A 19,148-nucleotide genomic window follows, 5' to 3' on the forward strand; every position below is an offset into this window, starting at 1 on the left:
CAAGGTAAGGCTGTTCCTAATGGTGTTCTTGCTCTTGCAGGAGCTGAGCGCAGAAGAGAGATGCAGGCCCTCTGGAGACCGATCCGAACACGGTGAGTGTCACGCTGCAGGTGCAGAAAACGCAAAGTGTGTTTCTCAGCCTAGGCGTGGCTTAAATAGTCTCTGGGTATCCCAGGTGTCTCTGGGCTGAACCACACCCAAAAGGCTAGAATGCATATGCAGTTCTAGGAACCAAAATATGTGGGGGCATCCATCTTGTCCCCATCTATGCACTACAAGTCCAATGCTCAATGTTCTCCTATGCGAGTGAGTGAGTCTGGTGCCACAAGCGCCAAGTCTGACTCCAAGTGGATCTTTGGAGAGATGGAGGGGCCCTTAAGGGCCATGTAGGTGATCGTGGCCTGGCTCCAGCCGGATGTCTTGGAGGGCTGGGGACACGAGGGGCAGGAATCATGACAGGTGATAGTTCTTCACCCCTGAGTTCCCCCTCTTCCTGGCTCATACCCCTCTCGAATATCAGCTTTTTTTTGTCGGATTCACTCTGGCATGGCATGAAATTCAAAGGCTTTCCCTCTTGTACTTTACTTTGTTGCGTTCACGGGTTAGTGGGTGTTGGCTTCTCACCCTTCGATCCCCCTCTTCCGGGTTCAGATCTGACTTGACTGTTCGCCTTCCTAGATGGGGTTCACTATGGCTTTGAATGCAAGTTTCTTGGTGATATTCGCTAATCTTAATGTCTTTTAATATGCTTTATTGTGGGCAACCCTCGGCCGGGTTCACTCACATTGCATATGAGGACTTCAGACTTCGTCTCCTTTTTATCGGCATCCCTCTCTCGGGATCACTCTTGCCAATCTTGTCAATTGTGGTTTTTCCATTCAATTGTTATGACGCGGGATTCACTTCTCTTAGCTTCACAATCATCTGTCGGTCAAAGACTTTCGACTGTACAGAGGATTTTACAAGACCCCTGTATGACCACTTTGACCCTTTTCCTAGGCTTTCCCAAGGTCTTCTGTTACTGGTAGTTTTAACAATCGGGTAATCGCCCAGAGTTTTCTTGAGTGAGCACCCACGTGGTGCTTGACTCCTCTAGTATCATAGGTCTTTATCCTTTCACAGTTCAATTAGCCTTTTGCTACTTTTCGTTTAACACAGTTTGACTCTCCCCTCAACTCACCGGCTGTAATGAACTGCTTGCTTTCTTTCTCTTTGGAGTCAAGGTTGGTACCACAGAGACTAGCGTCTCTCCCCGGCTTGGTTATCAGCGGAGGAGGGTTTTATCTGCTGTTGACATCTGCTGCAACACATGCTGGCTATGGTTCGCGGTCTTATGGTTTCTTCTGCGCAAGTTTAATGGGCCTTGGTCAGAAAGGGCAAGGTCGCTTCTCTTTGTCACCCTCTCGTTATGTGCTTTCTTTCTCCTCCTCTTGAACTACCATGCTGAGTTAACTCTCATGCTGTTCGGTCTGCCTTGCCCGTATTGCGCTCTTGTGCTCTACCTTTTATCCCTGTGGGGAAGGGAGAGGGCCGTCAGGTGTGTGTGGCTCTGGTCTATTTCCTGACTTTGCCTGACCCTGGTGTTAGGACATGTAAGGTAAACAGTTATATTAGTCAGTTGTCTTTCGTGGGGTAAAACAGTATTCATGTCGGAAAAAGGAGGGGTTAGTGTATCTGCTAGTCCGACCGGGTAGGATGGGGAAAAGGTGTTATATGGAATTACAATCCTTGTATCAAGGGGTTTCATAAACTGAAAAGGGTGAGATTGATAAGATTTGCAAAATTAATGGGTATGACTGGGATTATTATCATGAAAGGAACAGGGGGAGTTGTGGGAACAGTAGTGTTTTGTCTGAGCCGAGTGAAGGTATGGGAAATAATAATTAGAAGGACGGAAAGGAAAAAGACCGAGTATTCAGGGAAGATACTGGAAAACAGTGATTCTGGGACAGATAGTTTCTGGGTGAAATAGATTTTGGGATCCTGGGGGATTTATTATTTACAGAGGGTTAGTTGGATCTGAGCCAGAGAGATTCAACGGGAGGAAGGGAGTCAAATATCGTAAAGCCTACAAAGGCCTCTGGGATTTCATCCTCCTCTCCTATTTCCTCAGGATAATACTGTGTCTCACCTGGGGTATTCCCCTAAGCATAACCCTGGGTTCCCTTACCCAGGTGATCCTCCCCCGTTCGTCTACCCCTAGGGTTGGGCTTTGTGAGAGCTGGTTCTTCCCTGGCCACCTGAATAAGGGATTCCCATGATTTATGTGGGAGAATACCCTCAGGTTTCTCACAAGTGCATATCTCCTGTTTTATAAAAAGAAACTAATATTGTGCCCTCCTTTAGAACCATTAGGCAGCCTGTGAGCTTGGGTCAGGACTGTGCATTGCAGCCCCCCCGCCCTTGTTTCTCTGCCGTCTTGCATCTATCCTCTGGCACTGAGATGTCACTCTCCAATCTTCTTTAACTGCTACACTCACCTATTCACCCATCCTCCAGAGAAAAAATCACTGACATCCTCTTCTCTGCCCCATCTCCAGACCGATGGACTTCTCATCTCTACGCTCGCCCCTTTTGCATCCTCTCCCGTTAATGGCATCACCAAGTGGGAAGTCCTCTTGGCGGGCTTCTTCTCATCTCGGTGCTGCATTAATGTCTACCTCACTGGCACCATCCTAGTTCAGGACCCTCAGGCCACCCCCTTCTCTTTGACCGGATCCTGCCATCTCTCATCAACTTCCTTCCTTCTCCCGCTCTCCCCCTACTTCCCTGCCTGCTCCAACACCTCTGACTGAAGTACCACACCCCTGTACTCCACCTCAGAAAGCCTTCAAAGGCAGTGATCGCCTCGACCTGTCAACCCTCAATGCATGCTCAGCCAACAAACACTCTGCTCACATCTGCCGCCTTCTTGAAGACACTGACCTTGACATTCTCGCACTCACTGAGACTTGGTTCAATGCCAGCTCAGTCACTGCTTTTGACTTTCTCTTACCCAATGGCCTCTAGATCATCTCAAAGCCTTGACCTCACCTTATTTGCGGTGGGGTTCCCTTAATCTTCCCTGAGTGGGTTCCTTCTTCCATCTTACCCACTCAGCTCTATTCGTCCTTTGAGAGCCTAGTATGCAAATTGGTTATCTCTCCCTCCTCCAACCTGACCATTGCTATCATTTGCCTGCCCCCAGGCGCTACGTCCCTGCTCCTCTCTGAATGGGCTGATTTCTGTTCCTCCTTAGTCTCAACCACTTCCAACCTGCTACACAGCTTCCACTCTCTTCATTGACCTCTGCACCTCTTTATCCCTCTCCCTTCTCCCCTCTGGTCCAACCCACGCTGCCGGACACACCCTGCCTTCACCCGCTCTCTATTCCTCTCTCATCTCCTCTGGTCGCCCCTCTCTCCTGGTCTGAACAACTCTCTTCTCTCCTCCCACCTGGGTCCCTATGGCCTTGTGACATCTCCTCCAAAAGCCCTTCCAACCTCGTTCACAATCATCCGTCCGATGAAACAAGTGTCAGCTGCTGCCTTCACTTCCACCTTCAACCCCTGTTGCCCACCCAAGTCAGACTCTACCACTGACTCTGCTTTCAGCAACCTCCACCTATCCATCACCAACACCCTTGACATTCTTGCCCAGTCATGAGTATCCACCTGAAACCTGCCTCCAAGCGTAACACTTGGTACGGCTCCGAACTTGCAGACCTGAAACGTAAGTGCTGGCCTGCAGAATGTAAGTGGCTTACCTCAGGTTCACCCCCTGACAAACTGGCCTGCCGCCTGCTACGAAGGCATTACAGACTCTCTATCCGTGCCAAAAAAGGGCCCACATTCAGGCACCGGTATCTGGCGGATCCAACAACACAGTTGAACTTTTCAAAATCTGCTGGGAACTTGCCAACCCATCCGCAGTATCCTCCGCCCCTACCTCTTCTCAGGCACTCTGCAATGCACTTGCCACTCACTTCACCACCAAAACTCAGGACATCCTGAACAGCCGTGTTGTGCACTCTTCCAATCCATCCCTCGCCCCCATGCCTCCCTTTGCTACTCACCTTCCTCCTTTTCCTCCTTTGCCTCTGTCTCACCGGAAGAAGTAACCAGAGTTCTCAAATCCATGAAAGTCTCTTCCTAAGGGGTTGCCCCTTGCTCATCCAGAACCATCATGGACAACATTTGCTCTCACCCCTGCTCTTGCTGATATCTGTAATAATTCCTTTGCTACTGGTTCCTTTCCATCCCCCCTCAAGCACTTCCTTGTGCACCCCCTCCTTAAAAAACCCTGTGCAGACCCTTCCTGAACAGCCAACTATTGCCCCATTTCCATCCCCCCCTTCCTGGGGAAACTGCTGGTGATGTTGGCCATGCCCCAACTTAACTCTCACACTGAACTTGTTGGCGGTCTCCACGACCATCAATCTGGATTCCGTGCATCCAGAGGCACGGAAACTGCTCTTCTGAACACCCGTGAAGAACTGCTTGCATCTCCCCTGATTCCAACTCCCCTTCTGTCCTCATCCTTCTTGATCTCTCTTCTGCATTTGACGCAGTCAACCACTCCATCCTCATAAAAAGGCTCCATGACACCCTTGGTATCTCAGAGCGGGCACTGGACTGGCTGGCCTCCTTCCTAACTGACTGTTTGTCCAATGTTATTCAGGGCACCTTCTCCTCGTCCCACTTTCAGCTCTTCCTCCTCAAAGGAATTCTATCTTTCCTCATCTTCCCCCAGAGGCTCTATGTTACCTGGGCTCTGGTTCTCTCCACGCTTGACTATTGCAATAGCCTCCTCCTGAATCTACCTTTGTTCACACAGCGACCCTTCCAGCTAATCCAGAGTAGGGCAGCAAGACTTATCCTTGGGCTCAAGCTCAGGGGCCGCATTTCTCCTGCCCTACAAAGTTTTCACTGGTTCCCGATCGCAGCACGGATTACATTTAAAATCCTCTGTATAATCCACAAAGCTGTCTGGGACCGGAGACCACATTATCTGCAACTCTTTCTGGCTAAATATTTCCCCTCTAGACCCCTGCTCTCCTCTGGAACCAATTCTCTGTTTGTAAAGCGTTTCGCTAAACAGAGGGCAGGTGGTCGATCTCTTTCCTCAGTTGGCTCCTTTCTTTGGAACAGCCTCCCTCTTCATCTTGAGCAGGATCTTATTACATTCTGGAAGAGCCTCAAGACCGTCCTCTTTACCTCCTCCTTCCCTCCCTCTCTCCCCTGCTAATTGAACAGTAGCTTGATTGGTGTGCAGAGCCCTTGTGCATCCTCGGGGCCCTAACTTCCAACATCATATCATCCCAGCTGCTGTCTATCCTCTGTACTTGCCTCTGCTCAACCTCCACCCTGGAGGCTTGCACTTACCTTTTTCATAGCACTTCACCTACTGCTCTCTCACAAGCACCACAGCATCTAGCCTATACCCTCTCACTTTTGCGCTTGCACGTTCTGAACACTCACAGGGCATAGTAGGTTTGTCTTCCCCTCCCCATTGTTTGTCTATGCTTATATTTTTGTATTAAAATTATTGTCTATCGTCCCCTGTACCCTCCCTGTGGGCGCTTTGAAACAGTATTTGCTTCCTGTATAAGCGCCTAACAAGCGAACAATAAATAAATAAGGTTAGGCGCAAACCATTGGTCATTAATCTCTGCAGCTAGATGCTCTTTTGACACATGTGCTGGGTAATGCAGCTGATCCAAGGCTGTTTGGAGCAGCCTCTGGGGCATAACTGACTTCCCTGTACTGTTCTGTCTCCCTACCAGGTCTGTAGGTGACAGTGAGCAGCCACTCTTTTTCCATAACTCCTGTTCTTGTTGGGGTGCACCCACCTGCAACTTAAACACTTGGACAATGGGCAATGCGTTAAATAGCCCTGAGAGTGTGGGGTGCTGCATTTGCAGAAATCCCATCAAAGGTGCTTGATCCTTTTTAGAAGGCATGAACCATGTAATGTAATGGTAAATATGCTGCTTCATTTGCTGCCGAGTCAGCCCTGTCGTTGCCTTGTGAAATTAAATCTGTGCCAATGGTATGGGCAGCAAATGTTATTGTTGCCAATTCTGTTGTGAGGGCACGTACCTCTATTAACCGGGACAATAATTCTGCATGCTGTACAGGGGACCCATCGCTCCTCTGCAACCTCTTCCTTTCCCATCAGGCCAAGCCCGAATGCACCATTGATGTGACGTAGGTTGAATTTGAATTTTTTTTCACTGCATGCCCCTCTGACATGTTAACGGCCATTATCAGGGCTGTCGGTTCAGATGTCGGTGCTGAATAGTGTGGTGGCAACCTCATCTGAGCCCATACCTGAAATTCTCCTTCGTGATAACAAACCCCTGCCCCACCTGTATGCCGAAAACCTGTGGTTGAATCTATCGTTGATGGACCTGTTAATGAAGAGCATTTCTCCTCCTTCTGTGGGCTCTTCGTGTACCTGGATATCGCCCCCATCCTGTCCATGTATGAGGCACCGTCATGCACATACTTCCCTACGTCTGCCGTTTGTACTATGAATGTCACTGGGTTGACAACTTAACACCTCACTACCTCAATTGCTGGATTGGACAAAATCACCTTGCACCCTGAAGCTCTCTTGGTTTTCAACGTGGACTTTTTCTAGCATTACAAAAAACAATGCTCCACATAGAGCGTGACTGTGCAGCGCATCGTTATTGTTGCTGATTTCTCGATTGCCAAATGACACTGCGCCGAGTGCCTGTTCACATGGGAAATGGCCTTCTATTACTGGGTCTAGGAGAGCAGTGTAATAGGCCAGGGTCTTGTGTCCCTGTGGCTTCTTTTGTGTGGGTTGGCTTCTTTTGAGTGGGGACAGCCATCATCACTGTGCCATCAGAATGTAAGAACAAAAATATTTTGTCTTTATTATTTGGGGTTGCTAAAAGTGGTTTGTGTGCTAATGCTTCCTTCAATTCAACAAATGACTCATTTCATTTTATGGGGCCTTTTACCTTCTGTGCTTCTTTTAAAACGTGAAGGAGGTGCTTCGTAAATGTGGAATAATCAAAGACCCAGGCCCTGTAATATTTGCACAGGCCTAAGAACTGCTGCATCGGCTTGACCGTACGTGGCTAGGGTGTGCTCTGTATCGCTTCTGCTCTCTCTGGAGTGATCTTCCTGCTGTCTACTGATATTATCTGTCCTAGGTACATGACTTATTTTTGGTAGTACTGCAATTTCTCCTTGTCTATCATGTACCCCTTCTCTGCTAGCAGTGTCAGAAGTGTAACTGAATCTTTCCTGCACTGGTCGGTCCTTGTTCTGCTACACACCAGGAGGTCATTCACTTACTAGATGACCGTGATGTGCACTTGCAAGTTGCTTCGGTCCATCTGGATCACCCTATTGAACACACTGGATCACCCTATTGAACACACTAGGGGATTCGCTATACCCTTGTGGTGAACAGGTATGTTGGAACCTCGTCCCGCGATAAGTTAACGTGTGAGATACTGTGACTCTGGATGCAATGGGATGGAGAAAAATGCATTCTTCAAATCAATGACTGTGATGCATGTTGCTTCTGTAGGTATATTACATAATATTGTGGCTGGGTTTGGAACGAGTGGAAACTCTTCCTCCATTACGTTGTTCAAGGGGCGGAGATCTTGAATGAATCTCTACACCCCACCTTTTGATTTCTTGACAGGGTAGATGACCGTATTACATGGGTATTCTGATGTTTTTATTATGCCCTGTTGCATAGTGCAAGGAGTCTCATATTTACCCTTGTCTGCTTCACGTGATAGTGGGTACTGTTTAACCCGGGGAAAACAGTGCCACTTCCTTCACTTTAATGCTGACTGCCCCTACTTCCTTCAACAACCCTACATCATGGGGGCCACTTGTCTATAGTACCTCTGGTACTTTTTCAAATCTTCCCGAAAGCGAGTTGATGCCTTGGTCACTATCTGCATCCTGTGGGGGGCCTGTCCCTCTATGTCTACCTGACATGGGATGCATTTCTGAAATACCATTTTCCCCTCCTCTTCGAACAGCTGCTCATCAGTCAAGTCAGTGGGCCTCATTACGAGTTAGCTGGCCCGGAAATAACGGTGGCGGTAAACCCCCCGCCACCGTTGTTTCCGGACCGGCTGATCTCGAGTTCTGCAGGCAGCAGGTGTCACTCCCGCCAGGTCTGACCTGGCAGGTTTAACACCACCCGCCTGCAGGCGGACGTGGAAACATCGGCACCATTACAGCATGGTGCCGGTGTTTCCACTTCCCCATTCCCATGGAGTCCTATGGGACTCCATGGGGATTTACCAAATTCCGCCTCTGGAATTACTGGGTCACCGGGGTTGTAATGCCCCGGTGATTCCGGGCATCACGGAAGCGGAATGGTAATACGAGTCCGGCGGTAACCTGCCAGTTTTTCTGGCTCGGTTACCGCCGGACTCGTAATGAGGCCCAGTTAGTCTTAATGTTGGATCAATACAGAGGACCGAGCACCACTATGTACCGTCTTCATCTGTCCCACACATATTAGCATGTGAGTGCTGCTTCTAAATATATGGTGAGTGTTGTTCCTAGTACTATTTCTTTATGTACTGCTAGTTTGAACAAAAACAAAAACTCTGAACAAAAACTCCATGGCCAGTCGAAACACCTTGGGCCTCATTACAGGTCACCCGGTATGGAAACAACAGTGGCGGTAAACCCGCTGCCACCGTTGTTTCCATACCGGGTGATCACGAGTCCTGCAGGCAAGGTGTCATTAACACCGCCCGCCTGCAGGCGGACGTGGAAACACCAGCACCATCACAAGATGGTGCCGGTGTTTCCATGGTCCCCATTCCCATTGTGGGAATGGGGATTTACACCATTCCGCCTCCGGAATTCCCGGGTCACCGGGGTTGTAATGCCCCGGTAATTCTGGGAATCATGGAGGCGGAATGGCAAGACGAGTCCGGCGGTAGCCGAGCTGGAAAAACAGTCAGGTTACCGCCGGACTCGTAATGAGGCCCCTTGTCTTTCAGTCTGGGTACTGTAAGGAACTCATGGTGGCAACAGTAAAGTCAGACACAAGTGTTCACAGTTCAAGGGTGTTTATTATTGAACTATAAATGCAGGGTGGAAAAACTCCTAACCTAAATCTAAGATGGGAGCAAGCGTCGGCCATCAAATGAAAATTAAGGCAGTCCTATGGCCTCATTACACGGATGGCGGTAGGGATTTAACGTTACCGGTAATGGAATACCGGTAACGTTAAATGCCCATGCGGATTACGACCCGGCTCACCGCCATTAGCGGCACCGCTAAGTACGGTGCCACTAATAGCGGTCAGTCCGCGTGCGCGCGACCCGCCATCCCGTAAATAACGACATGCCGCCAATAGCGCAGCATCACAAGGCAAGTGTACATGGCAATAGCGGCATGGTAAATCCCCTGAAACCCCTTACCGGCATGGCGCTAATACCGCCATTGCGAACCACCCGTTAAAATAACTGTGCAGTGTTAACACCTGCCACAGGTGGCCAAAATCAGCACAGGTGGAGGAAATGGAGACTGTGGCTGCTCAAAAGAAGCACACCACACCCCTTCCCACACCAAGATGGTTCCAACACTGGCAGCATTACATGGCCTGGAGGACCTGATTGCAGCACAGCTGCTACAACAACAGGCAGCACAGAGGAGAAGCAGGAGGAGGAGGAGGGCAAGACAGGCACAGCAAGCACCACCACGCCACCTAATCATACCACAGAGGCACCCACCAATTCCCAGGATCAGAGCCAGTCCATTTAACCTAACACCTGAGCAGATACACACCCTGTACCGTCTGGACCGGGATACCATCACCAGCATCGTGGACATGATACACGATGACATTGTGAGCCTTATGGACATCAGAACTGCCATCCCCCCTCTACTCAAGGTGGTGACTGTGCTCCACTTCCTGGCCACAGGAACCTACCTGCATACAGTGGGGCAGATGCATGGCATCTCCCAACCAGTATTCTCACGCACACTGAACCAGGTACTCGATGCCCTCCTGAAGCATGTACCTGAACACATATCCATGCCCAGGAGATTGCAAACACCAAAGTTGGCTTCTATTCACTGGCAGGCATCCCAAGTTGCATCGGGGCCATCGACTGTACACATGTGGAATTGATCGTCCCACATCACAATGAAGTAGTGTACCAAAACAGGAAGCAATTCCACTCCATCAATGTCCAAATGGTATGTGACGCCAGCAAGATGATCACACATTGCTGTGCCCGATTTCCTGGATCTACCCATGATTCCATGGTCTTGCGGAACTCAACTATCCCCCCGCTACATGGAGCGACAAACGGGACAACGTTCGTGGCTACTTGGTGAGTAGCAGGCCAAGCACATGGCAGTGTGATTGGGGGGGTGGGGAGGGGATAGATGCTCCAACTGGGTGTGCATGGGGGGGGGGGAGATAGATACTCCAACTGGGTGTGCATGAGGGGGGAGAGATAGATACTCCAACTGGGTGTGCATGGGGGGGGGAGATAGATACTCCAACTGGGTGTAGCCTGTAGTCCGTCGTCCAAATGCACATACAGATGTACGCAAATGTCTATCTGGGAGGGCCGCAACGTACTTGAGATGAACGGACATGCAAGTATATGCTACACAACACAGCTAACAATCCAATTCTAGTAACAGCAAACATCAATCCTCATCCACATTGCACAACATTCCACGCCACAAAATACACAAATGTCATCCATGCCGTCAACATAGTCATGCAGAATTCCTCCAGCACGACATCAACAATGCATTGTGCCCTTCAATGCATGCTAAGGGATACCCCCTAGCCATAGCAATGCACCATGAACCCATAGCACCACTGAAGTGATGCCTCTCAGCATGGCAACATCAATGTTGGAAGGTCAGTACACCACCAGTATGGTGCCAAATGTGCCTGGGCACAGGGACACCTATGACCTGGCCTCACCCAGAACATGTCATTTACTGTTGGAGGCATCAATGGGGCATGTCTACTTGCAGGGTTGAGCTCACCTTTGCACATTGCAGTTATACAGACCATTTTCATGTATGCTGTTGATTGTGTACATGAATCTCAATGCAAAGTCAAAGTTTGTGATATGAACAGGCCACACTTGTGGAGAAAAGTAACATTCTTTCCCCCATATAGGTGATGCCGGCTATCCCCTGAAGAGGTGGCTCCTCACACCTGTACGGAAACCACAGAACAGGCACGAAGAGGAATACAATCGTGCACATACCCGTACCCGCATCGTGATCGAGCAGACTTTTGGACTTTTGAAGTCATGGTTTAGGTGCATTAGCAGGTCTGGTGGCGGTCTCCTGTATGGCCATGAGAAGGTGGCAAAGATCACCATGGCATGTGTCATGATGCACAATATGTGTATCAGATGGAATGTACCACTGCCCCCTGACGTTGAAATGGAAGCACCTGATGAGGATGATGATGGTGATTAGGATGGAGGTGAAGGGGATGCAGGTCATGCAAGAGGGGATGGCCAGGAGGGACGTGCTGTGAGACAGCATCTGATCAACCAAATCTTCTGAGTAACATGTTCTCGTACTGTCACCTGGATATGGCTGGTGATGCACTGGTGTCTGTTTGTTAGCTCACAATGGACCCTGGCACAATAAATTACACATACACAATGAAGAAGTCCAGGCCTGTGTTTTGCTCAAACACCAATGTATTTATGAACTTAAACAGGAAAATGTGCAAGTCCCCAAACATCCCACCACCCTTGCCCCCACCCCGTGCAACTGTCCCATCACACCCTTCCCCCCAACCCCCGCAACTGTCCCATCACACCCTTCCCCCCAACCCCCGCAACTGTCCCTCATGAGTCTTCAACAATGTTTGCGTCCAGGCATGCACGCAGAGGAATGGCCATTCACACCCTATTGGACATTGCCAGGACCAGCATTTGGGGGCTGCCTGGAGGTGCGCCTGGTGGTGCGTGCGGAGCGTCGGAGTGGGCTTGTCTGCCACGAACTGGTGGACGAAGAGGTGGCAGACTGTCCTGGTGCTGGTGGTGGTGGGAATTGGCGGTCCATTGCATCCGCAATGCGTGTGAGCACCTCCCAAACGCGGATGAGCTCCCCACACAGCCTGTCTGTGCATGACTCCATCCCCTCCCTGGAGTGCCTGGATGTCTCCCCGAGCTCCGCCCTGAGACGGGCAGCCTCCTCGACATGCTGACCAACCAGCACAGTGAGACCCTGTTGCCGCTGGCTGATTCTGGCCAGGTCAAGGGCAGTGTCGGGCTGTGGTGGTGTGGCTGCTGTGCATTGTGATGCTGGCCGGTGTACAGATGTAGGCACCGGGGGGCTACTGAAGGCTCCCATGGGCTCGTCACCAGTGACGTTGGAGCCAGGTGTGTGTTGGGGTGATGGCTCTGGGGTTCGAGTGGGGCTTGGAGTGTGCATGCCCAGGTCGAATTCTGTTGGCTCCTCCACATCAGATAATGGGGCAGTGGCTGCCGCCTCTCCTGCCGAACTGGCTGCAGCTGAGGGTGGTCCCTCGGTGGCTGTGATTGGTGGATGGGAGTGAACCTCCGGAGGTGGGGCAGTTGGGTTTGGTGTGGCCCTGGCAGTGGCGCTCGAACGATGTTTTGAACTCTGCAAATTGAGCCTTGTGTCTTTTCCCCTTGAAGTCGGGGGGGCGTCGTCGCTGGGCTGTGGCCTTTTTTCCTACTGTGCTGGGGGTGCCTGGGATGCTTCCTCGCTGTCTTTATGTGACCCTGTCGGGGACAAGAAGGGGGATGGCATTTGTTATGGTTCAATGTACTCAATGCAGGGTACATCATGAATGTAGTTGTGGCCATTTGGACTTCATTGTGAAGGATGCAGGTGATGTCATTTCAGTGGCTCATCCATACAGTGTTGTGTGTGGCACTTGGCTCTGTTGATGTGTTTGTGTTTGTGTTTGGGTCTGGCACTGACATGGGCAGGGTGGGATGCATGTGTGGTTGTTTGGCCATCCATGAGGTGATCCTGGGCTGACATTTGTGGGGACCTCTAGATTCACATTGCATGCTTTCATCAGTACACTTACCGCCATCCGAGGTGTCTGCCACGCCATGCTCCATCCTCCCGACTCCCTCAATACATTCGACTCCGATGAGGTTGGCGCATGTCTCCTCCCATTCCTTTACCTTGATTGGCGACCCAGATCCGCCAGCGGTGGCAGTGTTATGGTTCTCTGCCAGGATCATTCTGACCCGGAGTCTCAGGTCATCCCATCTTTTCCTGCACTCACGTACAGTGCGCGTGCTGCTGCCCACAGCACTCACTTTCATTGCCACTTCGGCCCAGATAGCCTTTTTCTTAAGGAGGGTCTCCCGCAGCATGTCATTTGCAAAGACCACTGCAGCATTGTCCGATAAGGTCTGAGTCAGCATGAGTAACTCCTCAGTAGAAAACTTTTCTTTCCGCTGGCGGTCAGTGTTTTTTTTAAGTGCCTTGGGCATGGTAATGGTGTTCCAATAGATCTCAGACAGCAAGGTAACACAAACAGGTCCAGGGGGCAGAGGATGGCAATGGATTGTGTTTTTAAAGATGGCCGCCGTGCTCTTTCCCGTTCCTGTGCGATGACGCTTTTTCCGGTTCCGGTATTTAACGGTCACCGCAATTAGCGGTGACCGCTATTTGCATGCTGCGTCAAGGCGGAGTTGCTATCTGCACTGTCGACGAAGCCGGTAAGAGACTTTTCGGGGAGTTTAGCGGCATGGCAGTAGGGGCATTACCGGCATGGCGCAATGCTCGTGTCCGCGTACTCGTAATGGTACGCTATTAGCGCCCTCCTGCGAGGGCGGACATGTTAAGGGCGCCATGCCGGTAATTTGTGGTTTTTAGCACACAATGTGTAATGAGGCCCCTAGTGGCGTTGTGTCAAAACAAAAGGGCCTATGCTAAGAAAAACCTATTGCAAATTCCTTACCATTAAATACAGAAAGAGTGTGGGATAGGTTATCACAATAAACGAAACAGTGTTCAAATGATAATACGTCAGGATGTGATTGCCAGGGGTCTCCCTGCCCCACGGTTTGAGCACGGGACAAAGTGGACTTCCTGAACACAGAACACGCTTGAGATTTCCCAGCATGAGCCGACGGTTCAGCACCAGCTATCAGGTTCTTCGATGGTCAAGTCTCTTTTAACAAAAGTCTAGGTGTCTTCGAGAGCCTGATGCTTTCAACAAACAAACAAAAAGTTATTTTCCACAGTTTACGTTGGGTGATGGCTTCACCCCTGGTTCACCCTCTTCCGGGAACCGACCCCTCACGTATTCCCAAAAAATCAACTCTCCTTTCTCAACGAACTTTGGGTGATGACTATTCACCCCTGGATCTCCCTCGGCCGGTCTCGGGCCCCAAACGACAAGGGGGGCAGTTCAATTCCCCTTATCTTCCAATACTTCTTGCATTCACAAATCTTAATGTCTTTTTTAAACAATTCTTTGGGCTTCGCCCCTTTTGGTCGGCTTCCCTCTACCGGGTTCACTCTTGCCAACCTTTACAGACAGTTCACTGTGGACACCCCGTAGACGGGTTCACTTCGATCAACACACTGTTCATAGGGATTTCAGGCTTTGCCCCTTCTCGTTAGCATCCCTCCGCTGGGTTCACTCTGGCCAACCTTTTAACACACTGTTCATGCGTTCACACCTATTGGGAAGAGAAGAGACATTGCAAGAATTATTTTATTATTTCACAATGAAGGTAAAAGACTCACTGCAAAAGACATAATAATAAACAAACAATAATCATAACAAAAGCCTTACCTTCCAAGTGGATTGGTCGCAGCCGGTCTGGATCGCCACTTCCTCGGGCCAGTGAAGCAACTAGGTCCACTGTACGTGGCCCTGCTGAAGGAAGCAGGACGGAGAGCTCCGCATTACAAAACAACAGGTGAGCTTGCTTGGAAAAACTGTTGCACACTACATTTTGGCACAAAAGGGTCGAGGGAATTCGCGACACGCTTATGCCATTCTCATTGCCTCTGATCTTCTCCTAGGAGCAAGACCAGCATCCAGAACAGCCTACACTGCAGCAGCTGGGGAAGATAGCCGACACAGGGGAGCCAAGTCGGATGAGGGCTCCAACCGTGCCCCAACGCCCCCGCATAGACCAGGTGAGCGTAACAGTAGCAACATTTCAGAATGCCCAACATCTTACGGCCTTCGATATTATGAGGTTGCCCGGTCTCATGGCGTCCTGCATTTTCCTGGTGCGAGAGGCCCGATTGAGAATGAGTTCCCTTCAATGGGCTCTCAGAACTCAGTGGTCCCAATTTTCAGGGAATATGTCGGATCAACTGCAAGTTCCGAGCAGAGTTGCTCAATACCTAATTTGGTGGGCGTGCGAGGACAACATTCTCAAGGGAGAATCTTTTTGGCAACCATGGCCGGAGATAACTGTAGTGACGGGTGGCTCGCTCACGCGGTGGGGAGCCCACACCAATGAACTGACAATCAGCGGTCGTTGGTCTCCATCGGAGTCATAACTACACATCAACCTTTTGGAGCGGAGGGCAATCAGACTAGCGCTGAAGGCCTTCCTGCCCTGTGTACGGGGAAAGAATGCCCTGATAATGATGGACAACACAGTGGCCATGTACTACCTCAACAAGAGAGGAGGCGTAGCGTCACTACCACTGTGCAGAGAGGCAATGCAGCTCTGGTTCTGGGCAATACAAGAAGGAATCTCTATATCAGCAGTTCACCTAGTTGGAGAGCAGAACACAGCGGCGGACGCTCTGAGCAAGCAGAGCACAGTCTCCCACTAGTGGGAACTAGCTCAGGAAGTCCTTCAAGAGATCCTCACCCTTTGGGGAACCCCTCAAGTGGATCTGTTCGTGACCAGTGTCAACCGGAAGTGCGATCAGTACTGCTCAAAGGAATTTCCTTCAAGAGGAGCTCTAGGGGACGTATTCGTAGTGGACTGGGAATGTCCACTCCTGTATGCGTTTCCTCCATTCCCCGTGATTCCTCACGTAATCAGGAGGTTGAGAAAGTTCAGGAAAACCATTGTCCTAATTGCTCCGGATTGGGCCAGCAGGACGTGGTACCCGGACCTTCTGGACATGTACATCTACCCTCCAATATGTCTTCCGCAAAGAAAAGCTCTTCTCTCGCAAGAAAAAGGTTGAGTTCTCCATCCAGAGGTCAAGACACTCAACCTTCGTGCATGGTTTCTGAGAGGCTGAGATATGAGGATTGGGACCTCCCGGATGACGTAATGGAGATTTTGCTTTCGCCCAGAAGGCCAGCAACTAAATCCCTGTACTGGTATCGTTGGACTAAATTCAGTAACTGGTGCAAGGAAAAGAATGTGGATCCTTTTCAATGTGGCACTCCTATAGTGTACCCTCCAGTCCCATTTTATGTCCCTGCTTGGGATTTAAATCTTGTGTTAATTTTTCTAATATGTATACCCTTTGAGCCTTTACAATCTTCCCCGTTAATGCTTTTAACACTGAAAACTGCCCTTCCTGTGGCACTAACATCAGCCCGCAGGGTTAGTGAGTTGCAGGCTCTTTTATGCAAACCACCTTATACTATCCTTAGAGTTAAACCATCTTTCTTGCCGAAAGTAGTTTCTGACTTTCACTTGTCACAAAAAATAACACTCCCAACTTTCTACCCTCCTCCTTATTTGGGCAAAGAGGAGGAGAGGTTGCATAGACTAGACCCAGAAAGGGCTCTGAGTTTTTATATAGCGAGAATGGCAAAATTAGGCCAGGATGATCAACTTTTTGTGGTTTATACCGGTCCTAAATTGGGATTAACAGTGACAAAACAGACTATATCCTGCTGGATTACTCTAGCTATTGGGGAGTGTTACAGGCTAGCTGGAAAGGAACCACCGGAAGGGCTTTGGGCTCATTCCACGAGGGGCATGGCAACTTCCGCGGCTCTTCAGAGGGGAGTCCCCGTAATTGACATCTGCCCAGCTGCATCTTGGGCGTCAATTCATACGTTCCTTAAGCATTACTGCTTAGACTCTTCTTCTTTCCAAGAAGCCCTTTTTGCAAAGGCAGTACTTCATTCCATTCATCATAAGACTAAATAGTACTCCCACCTCCAAAATTATCACTGCTTTGGGAGTCTATCAAAGATGGGGAATACGTGGGTGGACACAATCAGTTCGAGGAACAAGTTACTTACCAACTGGTAATGTTCTTTTCGACTGGATGTTTCTCCCACGTATTCCTCATCGCCCCTACCTACCTACCCCGCTGTACAATTTACGTGTTTTACACTTTGCGTTTCCGAAGAGCTTACAGTTTGGGACACACCTGGATGGTTCCTCGAGTTATACAACAGAAAAGCAGAACTGAAGCCAACGGGCGCGGCACAAGCTATTTATACTACTGGTGACGTCGACACGCTACGGCGGCCCTCGAGGGACATCGACGCCACAACATCATGCACATCGCCCTCTGCCGAGAAAAACTTTCCGAAGCAGCGAAGCTGGCGAGATACGAATATCAAGATGAGGAATACGTGGGAGGAACATCCAGTTGAAAGAACGTTTCCAGTTGTTAAGTAACTTGTTCTTCTCGGGTGACTCACAGTTCAGCCCGGTTCCCCCTCAGCCGGTGTCAGATCCCCTTATTTCCCAATTAGTCTCCCTCAGCCAGGCTCGGACCAATTGCAATATACATTACACCATCAAAGACTTTCGAATGTGCACAGGGTTTAGCTTGACCCGTTGCAGGACCACTTCGATTTCAAGATTTCCTTTTCTCACACTTAGCAACAGGTGGATACCTAACTTAGACTTTCGAATGAGCACCCACATGGTGCTGGGCCACTCTTTCTACGGTATCTTTGCTTGGCCTCCTAAAGTTCAGTCGCTCCTTTGGTTTCCAATTATATTCTATTCGCTCGTCATACATATCTGTCTCAACACTGTTTTCTTTCTTTATCTTCATAGATTGTTGGCGCTTGCAACATTGGTTCAAAACACAGGCTGGCTTGGTATCAGTCTCTCTGACTCACCGGCTGTGCTGTCTTTAGTGATGCTGCTTTGTTGTAGTAGCCAAGGACAGTACCACGGCGGCAATCGTTCCTCACCTCCTTGGCTATCGACGCAGTAGATTCACGGGTACCTCCGACACGCTGTGCAGGTTTGATCAGCTTTCGTTCCTGGTCTTAGGTTTCTTACTTTCCCCAGTTCACGAAAGTAACAGTCTTTACAAGTCAAGGGCACTTCCCTCCTTGCAACCCTCTCTCGTCTCATCGTCTTTCCCCTTGTATTAAACTGCCATCTTGGAACTGCTGCTTCCTCATGTGTTTTGCCTCGCTCAGAGTGTGCTTTCGTGCTATGCCTTTTATCAGTGTGGGGAAGTGTGATGGAAGTCAGGTGTGTATAATGATCAGTAATTGCCTGACCTTGCCTGGCAATTGTATTGGGACATATCAGGTATACCGCTCTGGTGTTAGTCCTTTGTCGCTCCTGGTGAGCTGTCCGTGAGAAAGTGTTTTTTTCAGGAAAGGGGGGTGGAGGGGTTGAGTTCCTAGGTATTATAATGGTGAGGAAAAGGTGTTATAGTATTCTTGAATAGACATTTACTGTATCACTCCTATCTGTCCTGTGGCATTACTACATGATTACAGGTGATGGTAAGGCAGTGTAAATCTCAATTTTTGAAGTCCATAGGACTCAGTGGAGATGTATGTTTATGTTTACTGCAAGCTGTAATTCTTTACTGTAAATCCTCTAAGTGTTGACCTTAAAGTGAGGACTTACCTTCAACATCGTGCTGGAGGTAAATCCTCAACTTCAAGGTCAAACTCGGAATTCATTGGTGCAGTAAAGTGGCGGTAATTCCATTCCCACCATAAAATCAGTAGTACCAGAATTACCACCACTATTTTACTGCAATGCTGTACTTGTAATGAGGCACGCAGTTTCCTTTTTTAAGCTTTTACATCCAAATTTCAGGAACTGCAAGAAAAGTCTTCTGAGAATTAAGAACATAGGAATTACATTGAGTAATATTGCTTCTGATGCATACTTATTCCTCTAAAGATTATTTTTATCCATCTTCTTCCTCCCTCAGGTCTGGGATTTCCAGATCAAGGAAAATGTGGAGCAATTATGTTTTGTTTTGTCTTGTAAGCTGTGAGCAGCACAT

General features: G+C 49.4%; 1 protein-coding gene across 1 annotated transcript in view; it reads left to right on the top strand.

Moving 5' to 3' along the window:
- The window catches only part of LOC138521314 (leucine-rich repeat-containing protein 37A-like), a 1,201,733-nt gene that overhangs the window by 496,711 nt on the left and 685,874 nt on the right, over positions 1-19,148 (top strand). The gene's annotated exons all lie outside the window — the stretch shown is intronic.

Source organism: Ambystoma mexicanum, chromosome 13 (genome assembly GCF_040938575.1).
Source record: "Ambystoma mexicanum isolate Mex_15411 chromosome 13, UKY_AmexF1_1, whole genome shotgun sequence".
Taxonomy (NCBI): Eukaryota; Metazoa; Chordata; class Amphibia; order Caudata; family Ambystomatidae; genus Ambystoma; species Ambystoma mexicanum.